This window comes from Miscanthus floridulus, chromosome 18 (assembly GCF_019320115.1).
Source record: "Miscanthus floridulus cultivar M001 chromosome 18, ASM1932011v1, whole genome shotgun sequence".
NCBI classification, from domain to species: Eukaryota; Viridiplantae; Streptophyta; class Magnoliopsida; order Poales; family Poaceae; genus Miscanthus; species Miscanthus floridulus.
The window spans coordinates 75091912-75105706 of record NC_089597.1 but is presented as its reverse complement, the minus strand read 5'-3'; the positions used below and the strand labels follow the sequence as shown (position 1 = coordinate 75105706).

At 41.3% G+C, this 13795-nt stretch overlaps 1 pseudogene; it reads right to left on the bottom strand.

The window, feature by feature from the left end:
* LOC136521894 (protein SWEETIE-like) overlaps positions 1 to 12227 on the bottom strand; it is a 63781-nt pseudogene extending 51554 nt beyond the window's left edge.
* Between the last annotated feature and the right edge of the window lie 1568 nt (positions 12228 to 13795).

Sequence of the window (13795 nt, the reverse complement as noted above, 5' to 3'; positions counted from 1 at the left end):
GGTGGCATGTTCTCAGCCAGGAAATTGAACTTCTCATGATGCACTGCCTATTATAGAATGTGTTTTATGTGCTGTACAAAAGGGAGCAATTTAATCATAATGTTAAAAAAATTAATTGCCTAGGTATGTGTACAAGTGTCACTTATTCAATCAAATCAAACATGTTGTCAAAAAAATCAAATCAAACAAAAAATAAGGGAGTAAATGGTTAATTTAAGCCTACCCCCTGCAAGTAGAAAAGGCACAATTCAATAGTATATACCTATGATGCTTATTTAAACTGATATAGCATGTATTTGCTGAACAAGTATAATGATTCAACAGCATGTGCTATAACAGAAATTGTGTGCACAACATACATGAGCAGAAGAATGAGATAATGCTGCAACAACTGTGTTATCAAGTACATCCTTGAATTCAGCTGGAACCTGCAGGATAGTACATACCATGTATTATAGCATTAGTAATAATGTTGACCAGAAAGAATTTGAACATTTCCAGAGTGAACATAATGTCAAGTTTAGTAATACATATACATATTCCATATAGTATATATACTTGTACATAGTTCTAGACTTCTAGTCCACAATGGCCCATATGGCCCAGGGCCCAGGGGAGAACAGAAAAAGAGAAAACATATCCTACTCGAGCAGTTTGATAATTTTAACAACTTGCTGAAACCAAGGAGGTTTCAGGCCTTGAGTGGTAACGAAGACAGGAATAGGAAACTGGGCTAGAGACAGTCTATCAAATGGAAGAGATCTATTGGCAACAAAGGGTTGGAAAGAACTGGATCATCAAAGGAGATTCTAACTCAAAATTCTTCCATCTTTATGCCAATGAACAAGGGTTGATAAGGGACCAGCAGGAGATAGTGGACCATGTGGTTTCCTTCTATAAAGATATTTTTGGCCCTAATAAACACTTCAACCTACACTTGGCGCCAACCTTTTGACGAGACCACTCCTACCTTTCCCTACTAGAGAAAAACTTTCTGACAGAACCTTTCAATTATGAAGAGGTGAAAGAGGCGGTCATGGATATGAAGAGGGACACAGCCCCAGGACCAAATGAGTTTGGCGTATCTTTCTTCCAACATTTCAGCGAGCTTGTTAAAGAGGATTTGATGAATATGTTCAGGGATTTTCATGGAGGCTCTCTAGACATCACCGTTCAAACTATCGAGTAATTACTTTGGTCCCTAAGGTCAAGGAGGCCAATTTTATTAAGCAGTATCGCCCATCTGTTTGTTGAATGTGCATTTCAAGATCTTTACCAAAGTTCTGACTAATAGGTTATCTAAGTGTGCTAGGGGGGTGATTGGACAACACCAAACCGGGTTCATTAAAGGCATAAACATCCTTGAAGGAGTGGTAGTGTTACATGAGGTCATTCACGAACTAAAATCAAACAGGAAACAAGGTGTGATCCTGAAGATTGATTAGAGAAAGCATACGACAAGGTAAGATGGACTTCCTAGAAGAGGTCATGAGGGGTAAAGGTTTCCCTGAAACTTGGATAAACATCATAATGGACACTGTTATGGGGGGTAAAGTCTGCATCAATGTTAAATGGTAGCAGAAGCCCTTTTTTCAAAATCTTCAAAGGCCAAAGACATGCTGAACCTCATGGACGCATTCCACCTCTCTCCCCTCTGCTTTTCAACTTAGATGCTGATGCCCTCAGTGTGATGTTGGAGAAAGCTGTACATCATGGACGCATAGTAGGCATTCTTCCAGGCCTTATCGCGATTAATCGTCCTTATCGGTACCTAGCACTCGATTAGGCCCTCCGATTCGATCAGAGCGATCAGAAACCTTATCGTCCGATTAATCGTCGATAAATCGTCCTTATCGGTGTCTTAACCGATCAGCACGCAGATGGGCTGCTTCAGCAGTTCAGCTTACTGGGCTATATTTGTTTGGGCTAGGCCCATTAGGGTTTCTCTTTTATACCTCTCCCCCACTCTTTTTCTCACCTCCTCAGTCCTCACTCCCACTCTCCAGCCGTCCGCTGCTGGGCTGCATCTCTTCCTCTCCATCCTCACTCCCTCCTCCCTTCAGGTTCCAATCCAAGCTGCCCGTCCGTGCATCTTCCCTGCTGCGTGCTGCTTCCTCCTCCCTTCCTCCTCCCTCCTGCTGCAGGGTCGCCAATTCTCTTCCCCACTGCTGCAGGTCCAAGGGAGCACGAAGATATAGTCTTGATGCTTGATGTCTACTATATAAGTATATAGTATATGGTATATATACCATACATATATGATATATAGTCCTGCTACATGCTGGACGATTATATGGACGATTAGACCGATAAGAGGTCGATTAATCGTCATTATCGTCGATTAATCGTCCTGATCGTCCTTATCGGTACCATAACGATTAGGGACGATAAGCCGATTTAAAAACATTGGTTTTGAGTGGAGCCTGGTCTCAAAATAAACTTCCACAAGAGCAAAGTCTATGTTTTTTTATATACACAGGAGGATAAAGAGAATTGCAAACATGCTGAACTGTCTTCTAGGCAATCTCCCAATGAAATACCTTGGAATCCCTATCACTGACCATCATTTGAGCATTGCTGCTTTCACCGGTATTTTTGATAAAATGATGAAGAGACTTGACCCATGGAAGGGTAAGCTCCTAACGTTGGGTGGCAAGCTCATTTTAACCAACACATGCCTCAGTATCGTACCGATATACACTCTGGGCTTTTATCAGCTTGCTGGAGGGGCTCACCAGAAGATGGGCACCATTAGATCCAATTTCTTTTCGGAACCGAAAATAACTTTAAGTACCTTATGGCCAAGTGGAAATGGTCACTAGACCCACCAAGGGGGTCTGGGGATTATTAACACTAAGCTCATGAATGACTCTAGTTAAATGGATTTGGAAAATCATGCAAGGAAATGTGGTATAGAATCCTGGAAGCTAAATACATGCATGATGGTAACTTTTTCAAGTCAAGACAGCTAGGTTCCTCCCAGTTTTGGCAAGATCTTCATAAAGTCAAGCATCTCTTCAAATGGGAAGCCATCTTCAGGATGAAGAGTGGCAAGAAAACCTTCTTTTCGCAGGATGTGTGGCTAGATAATATCCCTCCTAAGCAGAAATATCCTGATCTCTATAATATCTGTGAGGACCCTTTTGCTACGGTGGCTGAATGCAACTATGAACACGGATGGGAGATTGGCCTGCATAGATATTTGTCTCAACATAACCTTCCCCAGTGGCAGGAGTTGATGAATCGATTACAAAGAATTCACTGACACCCGAATGCAAAGGATGAGGTGGAATGGGGTCTGGACAAGTCCAAAGCCTTCTCTACCAAATCACTATACATGTTTTAACTGATGGCGGGGTGTGCTCTAGAACTACCCTAAATATTTGGAAGTGCAACGTGCCAATGAAGATCAGAGTGTTCCTCTAGCAACTCTTTAATAATAAACTGCAGACGGCTACAGTCCTAAAGAGGAGAGACTGGAAGGGCAGCGAGAAGTGTTATGCGGAGAATTAGAGAACATCGATCACATCTTCTTTAGATGCCACATAGCTAAATTTGCATGGTGCTGCATTAGGGATGCATTTGGTTTTGACTCTCTTCCCGCTTCCAGATCAAACTTCATAGGAAGTTGGCTGGAAGACAAAAACCTCTTCAAACGGCAATTTTGAGGAACCGCAATAAAATGGCGATTGATAAACACTTGATAAGTAACCACTCTGAAGTGATATACAATGCTTTATCCTTGCAAAATGGGTGGTACTGCTCAAGCCAAAGGATCAAGGATGGAAGGAATCATGGAGATGGTCTGGAAGTGGCTTAGTGTTGACTGGCCAGCTGATGGCTCCTACTCAGACATTTAGGAAATATAAGACTGTAATAGGCTAGGCTGTCCCGTGCTTTTGTTCTCTGTGTTGACGCTGGTAATCCCAGCTTTGTGTACCGAATCTTATTGCTTACTTAAAAGCAGAGGAAACTCCTTTTAAAAAAAAGGCCCATGGCCCAGGTGGCTACTGTACACAGGTATATGTATATGCGAAGACTCTAGAATGAATAATATCAGATATTTCCTCTTACATTTGAGCTTCCTCTAGCACATAAAACATAGACTTGCTCAAATTTATTTAACTGGAAATGCACTCAGTATTCTACAATAATACTCATGCGAGCAGGCTTATATAGGTCCTGGTGCACACCCATAGCAACGCCACCCCCATCTTAGACATAAGCCAATTAATATTTCATTTGTTTCTAAGTTCATTCATAAGGGTTAAAGTGAATAAAAACATAAGTTAGAAATAAAGGGGGTTCTGGAACACAGAGTGAATCATATAAAAATTTTCCTATGGTGCCAATCAGATTCTAAATATGAGCTCAAGCACGTATTGAAGTTCTTTTGTTAACTCCAAAGCAACTTTACTTTTTCTCTCTCCTGCTCTGCTCTCTTCAATCATGAAAATTTCATTCAAAATTCTTATAGTACACCCATTGATCCAAATTCCAACCCACCCCCACCCCGCACTTTTCAGTTCCTGTGAGCATGCACTATGCATGACAAATTGGCAACTTCTCATCCAGTTATCCTATTCCTACTTCTTCAATATATTTCCAATGAGGCCCCAAAATGGATCATATATAGATCTAAGATTTGGTTTGGATTACTCAAGTAATTATTACTTAAAGAAGTGTACAGTGTATTTGGAGGTAAGTAAGAATTATATCCGATCCTCCCTCCCTCCCAAAACCCACTGTGTGCATACAATGTTGGGACCCACCAATCAAGGTCCTCGACTTCAGCTGCCCATGTCACATTGTTACCCATTGTGCTCCTTACACACAGTAATTGGACAGGTTCTTTCTAATGGAGGTTGCAATAAACAGTGAAAACACCAAACAGAGTACTAGAGTTCTTTAACTGCAAATACCTCACCCACGCTTCTCAACAGGTAAGACAAAATGCGTAGTGTTGCCACTCTCATCGGAGCTGTGTAGTTCGAAGACTCCAGCTGTACCAGAACTGCATATGTAAAGTAGTAACCTCAAACATTTCTTAACAGTATATGACTAAAAGGAATCTGCCATACCTTTCTTCCCAGAAATACCAAAAATTCACGTTGCGTCGGCTCAGTCATCTGATCCGCGACACCAACTCGAAGAACATACAGAACACATGCCTAGTATTTGCATAATGAGCAATCAGAAACCTTAAATTCTAGAAAATAATAAGACATACGACCACTGTGTCCAACCCCATGTACGAATAAACATCTGTCTTTTGCCTTGGGCAACATGAGGTGCTAATGAGACCTGTGATTGTTGGGTTCAGAGCAGTCATACACGAGTCATAAAAACCCTTTGAACGCATAGCACGATTCTTAACCTTATGGAATTGTCATGCCATAAAATTTCCTTCCTCGTTCTGATATATTTTCTCCTCAATAAACTAAATTTGCCTATCCAATACTAGTGCCAGAGGCGTTACAGTGTTATTTCCACCATACTCTTCTACTGATGAAAAATGTTGTTGCTCAGGTGACTTTGTGCATAATTCATTCAAAGTTTCAAACCAATAATAGGATAACAGTACATGGATTAAGAAATCTTAGAGCAACAAAAGAGGATACCAGTGCATGTGGATCAGGGGAATCATTCCCTTGGAGAATTTCCATTGCTTGTATGGCATAGTTTTGAAGTTCGCTATCTGGGGTGCCATACTTCATATGAATCATCTGTGACAAAACCATTCTAAATAAAGGAGCAAAATGAAATGTGAATACATCATAAAAGCAAGCCAAACTAACTAATCTAGACAAATATCAAAAGTTCGAAACATAAAAGAGTTTATTATGCAATGAACAAAACCAGCACTTGGCTTGCATTTATACCATCAAATAGCTCACTTTGTGCCCTTAACATGTCCCATGTTACTAATTAATTTGTTTTTTCAGACTTTTGCTCTTATTCTCTTTCATACTTCCAATATTAGCTCCTCTATTTCTTAATAAAAAAAATTTGAAACAATTTCTTAATAAAACTTACATGCAGAAAGAACACCCATGATAAAGCTAAACCAATCCGGAGTTTCTTTGCATTAGCTCCATTTCCTGCAATTTGAAATCAAGAAACAATCGGTTCAATGCATATAAGAACGGATATTTCATAGACATCGAAGCTAACTTGAGCAATGAAGGAACAGTCCCTACACAGAAGTTTGTAACATCATTCAAGGGGTAACATAACACATAGACTCTAAACATTAGAGAACACATAGAAGTAAGAGAAAACAAGGCCCAGGTTCCAATCTTCTCTAAGGCTGATGTTAACCTTCTACTTTCTTTCTTGAGAACCAAAGCTTCTTGTGGCGCAACAGTAGAGTAATGAACTCCAGGGATCAATGAAACCCCTGTAACTGGCGGTGTTCAAATCCAAGCTACTCTTCTTTAGGAAAAAAAATCGGGAGCATGTCTCTCCCTCTGGTTTAGTCTTGCTTGAGAATGGTGATTACATTAGTCAATCTTATATAGAGGAACACTCCTAAGAAACACAGGTACAATCAATCTAAATAATAACCTATTAACTAACAAACAAATAAGAAACCAAATAACTAACTGGTGGCATAAGAAAAAAAATCTTATTATACAACAAATTGCCAACCTTTTTGTCCAATAAAAGGCAGTTCCAAAATTCTGAAATCAGTCCAACCAGAATTAGCCAAAGGACAGGGAAGGTTCCCATCAAGGAGGTCACAAGATCATGTGCCAAAACCTATAATGCTTAAAATATTATTTGTTGGATTTAAATTTACTCCCTCCGCCCGGTAATATAGTGCATTCAAGCATTCAAAAATTGTACTCAAATACAAGGGATTTTAGAGGACAAGAGCTAGTAGCACAAATGGTTTGGTTGCTATTTTGACTAGAAGCAGCAAGGAAAGTGCAGATAGGAAGGTGCATATAATGGAAAAGTTGAAAAGAACAAATTAAAAGCAAGAGATTCATCATTTCTCAGTTTCCCAATAACACATGAAATTAATTCAAAATTTTCATTCATCGGTAATCCATATCCATATGTAAACCTACCTTTTTCATGGAACTACATTGACAATAACAGTCTGGAACTCTGGATAGCCAGCTAAAAGCATTACCCCAAATTATATTTAAAAAAGGGCGTACCCAGTGCAGAGAGCTCCTGCTGGTTTGGGGAAGGGTGTTAGTGGCAAGCCTTACCCTCACCTGTGCAATGCGAGGAGACCGCGACTCGAACCCGGGACCTTCCGGTCACAGGCGGTAAGACTCTACCGCTTGCACCAGGCCCGCCCTTCTATCCCAAATTATATTTATTATAAAGCAAATAATGTATGCACCTAATGCGGTTCATACTAACATTCATAACAAGATTGGAATATGGTAAACAGCAAACGAAAGGATCAATACCCATTTTTAGAGCTATATGACATTTGATGATAGACATCAAGTTAATATCTGATTTCAGACATACTCAAAAGATCAGTAAACATATAACTTCAGACATCTCCCTATCTCTCTTCCAAAATACTCTGACATTAGTTTCCTTTCTGAATAAAGGTTAAACTATAGAAAATTGCAGCATTTGAGTTGAGTTACAGGAGCAGCCATTCATGTAATTAGATGTATTGAACTATACACAAGGAGGACAGAATTTTGTTTCACCTTTGACAAATGGCACAATCAAATGCTTCTGTACACCATCTTCAATTTTCTTTGCAGAAGCAGTTCGTTTTTTCCCGCCTTTCTTCACCTATCAAATAAGCTGGTATCTAAATCGTAAAAGGAAAATGGTTAAGAAAAATGTGAGAATTATATACCTGGGCATCTGGGTTCACTGAAAGAGCAAGTATGGCACCAAGTGCTTCGGCAAATGAATCTCTAACTGAAGACACACTATCTTCCAAACCCTGTGATAAAACATCAATAAAAGGAACAGATTCAGCATATGCTTTTCAGCTAGCTAAGCCACATTAAACATGAGAAAGAAGGTAAATAAACAATACCTTCACACAATAAGACATGGAAGAATTGAATTCAGCCATCCCCAACGCAGGCCCACCAATATTAGCAAATGCCTTCAAGCACCGTGCTGCCGCTACTCTGACAATGAATGATTTATCACTTACACCTCCTCGCATGATGATACGGAAAGCCTCCTGATAAGCTGCAGCAGCACCACCACCACCAGAGCCTTCCAATGCATTCTCAAGCAAGAGAAGAGAATCTTGTCTCACAAAGTCCTGACAAATTTGTTTGAGAACACTGTCAGAATTCCTTTTAGGGTGTGATATACAGCACAACTCAAGCCAGCATAAATGTATACAATGTCTTGGTTTTTTGTTATACTGCACAGGTAAGCTGCACTTGGTAAGGTTGTGTTTAGTAGCTCATATTGTGTTGCATGTAGACTATGTAGTCATCTCCATGTTCTAGTAGATATCTCATGTTCTGGTAGATGTGGGGAAGTGAGAAGATTTCATTTTTGTGTGGTCCATCAGCATGTCCAATTCTGCATTGCCTGATACGACCAAATCTTCCGTACTAGCTAATGTTGCACTGGACCTGCTTTGAGCAATGTGCAAGCCTGCATAAAAGCCACTGCATTGAACCAAACACGGGTAAATTGCACTGCACACGTCGGGATATAGGCTAATGCATGCAACCAAACATACCCTTATTGATAGAAAATGAATTGGACCCACGAAACACCAAAATGGAGAAGGCAGATGTCAACAAGCAATAGTTCAAGAGCATCAGAGATTCTTAGAGATTAGGAAAAAAAAGCATCTAACAAGAAATCGAAAGGTACACTATTGCAGCAATTTCCCGGCTTATAGTCATCATCGTTTCTTGATACTCAAATAAAGATTTTCCATATATCTAAACCAAAATGAAGTATTCCAAAATAATTTTTGAAAAAAAAATACATACAAAGAATTGTGAATAGTTAGATTTACTAAAGAAGACACAAGAATGAGTATATAAAGAACACTAACAGAATCACAGGGAAAGCATACAACCTCATGATACTTCATGAGTTTAGCTACAATGCTTGATGTCTCAATCAGCCCTGCAGTAATCTTGCGTCCAAATAAACGGTAAATTTCCCCCAGACATTGTGCCGCACCTGTTTGGAAATTATCAAGTGCTGTTAAATTATTAGAAAAAGAAGAAATTATAAAAACAACTAAGCTAATCACTCTGATGCTGCACATTAGATTACGTTTATTGCAATTTTCATGAACATCTTTTGAGGAGCTTTTACATGTTAGCAAAATTGGTTTGCTATACTTGGCTAGGGATTGTAAATGGTAACTATAAAAAGCTTATACCCCAGACTTGGTTCAGTCCAGGGCTTGCCAAAACCTTAACACGAGACAAAGGGAAGGACTCTCATGTACCAGTCAAAAACCAATTCCATACTGAATAACCTTAAGCCTTGGCAGCTAAAAGCAATCAATTGAACACACTTTCTGTCTTCACATCTCTGACCCATTTTATCATTTCCTAATCTTTCACTCTGACAATAGCGAGTTGAGAGGAACCAAATGTGACCTCTGCCTCTGAGTTTGTCAATGCCTAATTCAAAAAAGAGTTATGAACTTACTAAGTCCGAAGTTATTTCCACAAGGACAGCTCAGGACATGCACTGATCTCCATTGTTGAAGGTTCTCAATAAGGCCCGTACAATGAAGGGCCAAAGGGCTACAACAAATTCATGCATATTTGTGTTAGGATTAATCTTGTCATATGGGCATATTAGTGTTAAACATGCTTGTATAGGCCTAGATGGCCCCTGGATAAGAGAGCTACATGAAGACAGTAGCTTTGAAGTTTGTAGTACTAACTAGTTGTTAGTTGAGTCATTGTAGCACGTCGGTCACTGTAGCAAACCGACTACAGGACTATAAAAGTGGCAGCACCCTTAAGGTTGTGTAACAGAAGTTGAAGCTATGTGAGCTAGATAGAAATGTAGTGTGTGGTCAAGTTAGTAGTAGGCCTTGGTTGTGAAGATCAAGCTATTGTGAAGCTTAGATGTGATAGTAGTAAGCAACTTAGCTTGTCAAGTTAGTAAGTTCTTGATTGTGAAGATCAAGTGAGTGCTTGGTTGTGAAGACCAAAGTAAGTTGTAACCTTTTTGAGTGAAGCTATAAGATTAGTGTAGTACAAACTTGTGTTACTAGCTACTTGTGTTATTGAAATTGAGAATCAAAGTGATTTTGTTTCCAACAATTTGTGTATTTAGAACTAAAGTTTGAAACTGTGAGCCTATTAAGGATAGCCTACTCCTGAAAATAAAGTGAAAATATTTGCATCATCTAAAGGCACACACAAAACTTATGTCTGATGAGTAAAGCAAGTTTTTTTTTTTTGTAACAAGCTCAGTTCTTTCCTTCATTCTTTGTTTTCATACATGATACATAATCTTTCTCAAACTTTAGCAGTAGTCCTACTACCAGAATACCACCCAGCTGTGCTACTTGGTCCCTACTGTGCTAATCATGTTTAGCAAGAGAAAGAAGAGTTACTTTCAAAAGCAACAATACCAATCAATTTTTCCCTTGTACTTCCCAACATATTTACTTCTCTGCTCATTCAATAAGCAAGTTGAGCTGAAGTGCTCACAGCTTCGAGGCATTCTGGAAGCTGTGGACTCATTAGCTGTACAAGCAAATATGTTGGGAAGTACATATTTACTTCCGCAATGGATTAAGCCTGGGTTGTCCATGACTGACCAACCACAACCTGATACATTGTAGGAGTGCATTGTTAATGCACATTTTGGAAGATCAGTTGATTGATCCAATACAATTTCACTTTGTCGTTAATATAATGCTGAATAGATGAATTCTAAACAGATGGTACGATTCAAACAAGAAATCTAGAAAGATAAATTTCAATTCCTAACCTGCACATGCAATGGCCTCCGCCCTTTTCACATCAACCAAGCACCCCTGCAAGTTACTTGCCCTTGAGTATACAGATATCACATCGCCTTTCTCAATAATCCGGCCCATCGCTGATGACGCCAAGCGCCGAACTGGGCGCCGAGCCCCAAGGACGAGCAAGGATTAGGAGAGCATCCTCACATTTCCTTTGCCAAAGTTGTATGGTATCCTGCATAGCACCATGAAAACACACAATTCAACATCATTATTACTCAGTCTGTCATCCAATAATAACTCAGATGGGTGCATGGGCCCAGATCATTTAGCATGTCTTTTTCCTCTGTTGTCCCCCTTCAACTACAGCTAAATGCAACCACATGAAGGGTGTGTTTGGTTAGAGGAATGAGGTGGTCCATCTTTTTCTCACTCTTCACTTTTTTTTGTTTGGTTTGTGAAATGAATGGGTTGATCCATCACTGCCTCATTCCTCACCTCACAAGCCAATCACAAGCCAATAATAATTAGTATATGCATGAGGAATGGGTTGATTCCACCAAAATTCATGGAATGAACTCGTGATGCACCATCTCATGAAGCATGGGATGATTCCACAAACCAAACACACAGCCCGAAGAGAGCAAACACACACCCGAAGAGAACAAGTTGTTAGACTAGATAGCACAAAACATGGAGCTGCCATTTCGATGATATCACGGCAGAGCAAGCCCACTTGCAACTAGCTATAACCATGGGGAGGGAACCCGCACAGGGACAGGGATAGCGACAACAGCAGACGTGCAGCGGTGCAGGCGCGCGCATTGCCCTAACGGGAGAGATCTGCGCTCCAGGGAATGATGTCAGGAGGCAGTGGGGCGGACCTTGGGGGCCTCGTCGATGGCGGAGGAGAGCTCGGAGAGGAGGTCGAAGCAGAGCAGCGCGTCGGGGGTCTTCTGCCGGGCCGATGCCACCACGGACTCCAGCTGGGCCACCAGCGCGCCGAACCGCGACAGAGGTATGGGCTCCCCGCCGCCGACGCCCTTCGCCATGGGAGGGCAGGGGTGGGAGCGGGAACGCGTCACGGGTGCTCAGGTGTGTCGTCTTGTTCAACCGAGATCTGGGACTTGCGGTGTAGTAGAGCAGGTTACGCTGGACTCTGGCTTCACCGTACGCACTGTAGAGCTCTCTGGTAGTGGATGGAATTTGGAGGCAGCGCTGACACGATCCCTAGTTCCTTAGTACTGTACGCACGAGGCTCCGATCAAAGACGGCGCGGGATCGAGATCGGCTCTCCTCCCCTTCCCCTGTCTTGTCGTGCCTACGAGTTGGGAAAGGAAGTGAAGAGGACGCCAACAGCTAGGCCCGACTCGGCAGGGACTCAAGGGAAAGGGGGCTGGGCTGCCGCTGGCTTGACAACTGGGCCCCTGGGAAAGCAGAGAGCGGACCAGAATTGAGAATTGGAGAACTAAAGGGAAACGATTCTTTTCTTTTCTTTTTTGAAATAAAGAACACAATAAAAACTTTCCCTTTAATTGGAAACCTCCGAAGAAACATTAAGGACCTTGAATCCCTTTATTTTGAAGGAATTGAAATCTACATAATGAATTAGACTATTTGGCTTAGAATTTGACATTCCACAACATTCTCAAGCTCACAAATAAGCCTATCTCAAATTCATAAGGTGGGAGATAAAATGAATTCTATATATCACTATACTATAATTCTATTCTCTAACTTATAGCACACCCTTTTAACTCACTTTCTTTTAATAGAAATGCAATATATAAATATGTCTCTTGTATGCCTAACAATAAATATACAAATATATTCCATATATAACTATATTAGCTTAATTAATCTATGCATAATTTGTAATTATCAAAATGAATTCAATTCGAGGATCCAAACGGACGATTTCCAAGTACAGAAAAATTCACACAAGATAAACTAAACATATAACCTAAATGCAACAAACACACTTCCATTAACTTGAATATTTTTACAAACCACATTTCCACTCTTTAAATTTGTAACAACTTGTTAGGTTCATAAACCTGGGGTCCCTCATGGACCGGCTTTCCAACAAAGGCTCGGCCCAGCGAACAACGTTGCGAACAACGCGTAACTCCTAGGCTGGCCCAAACACCTAAATGATAGGCCAGAAGGGCGATCCAATCTCCGATCGGAAGGCCTGACCGAGGAGAAACGGTGCCCGCTTCCGACTCTAGCCCGCCTCTTCGACCGGAAGGCCTCACTAAGAAGGAACAGTGCTCGCTTTTGACTCTGGTCCGCCTCCGGACGGCCTCTCCGACCGGAAGGCCTGGCCAAACACCAATTCCAACTCTGACCCTCGTCTCCGACTGGGGACGCACTGAACCCCTGCTTACAGCTCTTCTCCGACTGGCGCAGTCGGAGCCAACTAGGACCAACCGACCGGGAACGCCCGCTTGGTGAGGACCAGGAAACAAATGAAGCAAGTAAGGCAGGGCACTCAAGTCAACCGCAATACCAAGAACCATACCGTGTACACCTATAGGACAGTACCGACAGGACATGTTAGAAAGAGTGTCCTGCAACCTTTCGGGCATGTCAGAACCCAAGCAGTGTTGTGGGCGCCGACATTTGCCCTACAGTATTGTGGGCACTTGTAACTCCCATACCAGACGAGCACGGTAAAACCCCTTGCGTACCTCTGGGCATCAATAGTATGGTAGGCACCGACGTCTGTCATACCAGAAGAAGACGACGCAACCTCCCATATTAATAGTGTTATGGACACCTACAATCATCTTGTACCCGACGGCGTAGGCAACAAGACTTAGCATACGTACACTCTCTCGCTCTCACTTGTAAGGTCATCCCCTTCATCTATAAAAGGGGATGCGC